Source organism: Penaeus monodon, chromosome 6, assembly GCF_015228065.2.
Source record: "Penaeus monodon isolate SGIC_2016 chromosome 6, NSTDA_Pmon_1, whole genome shotgun sequence".
NCBI classification, from domain to species: Eukaryota; Metazoa; Arthropoda; class Malacostraca; order Decapoda; family Penaeidae; genus Penaeus; species Penaeus monodon.
Genome location: NC_051391.1, coordinates 14154621 through 14155472, shown reverse-complemented (window position 1 = coordinate 14155472; position 852 = coordinate 14154621).

The window sequence follows — 852 nt, the reverse complement described above, 5'->3', positions numbered from 1 at the left end:
TATCGGATTAGCGATCTAGCCGAGAATTCTAAGCATCATCGACATCATTCTACGAACATACATATGTTGATGTCGTCCTTGTAGTCACCTAGAGGTTATGCTTACGTCAAATGTTGACGTTGCTGTTTGCAGTTGCTGTTACCAAAGAGGAGAGCCCAGAAGCTACCTTATCGAGAGGCCATGACAGTGTCCACAAAGGTGACGATGGTATACGATTCTATGTGTACAGGAAACCAACAAAAAAGATAACTATATGCACACGGTAATGAGAAACTGAAGGCTTGCTTTTTCTCAAGGGTGTTAAAGATTTGCAGTCCCGAATTCGCTGAGGATGAGTGCACAGCATGGGGATTCTTTACTAAACCTGAGAAAAAAAAGATCATTGTAAGAACCAGAAGCGAACAACAAACCAAGAACTCTAATGCAATCAGCAGGTTCTATATTTTTCATGGGCAGTGCAATAAAAATCGTTAAAAAAGACGACACAACAATAGATCCGGTAAGTAATGTGAAGTAGGAAAACGCGTTGTACAGGGAAACGGGGAATGGATTTAGAATAAGCGACGTCGGGCAGAGGATTGTCACTACATGCCACAGAACTCCAAGGGGATCGTATGAGTGAAGCGGGATATATTCCAGATAATGAACCAAAAAATGTCAAAAAGTATTGTGTAAACAAACAAAAACAAGGAAAATAGAAGCAACATGTATCATCTCTCACGGCAAGCCTAACTAAGCAACAAACAAAGGGTAGTTCACGGACGTCACGTGCCCGCAACTCTCGACTGAGGACGTGATGAGACTTATAACTTAACATTAGCTTAAACATTTCTGTCATGGAATCATTTATTC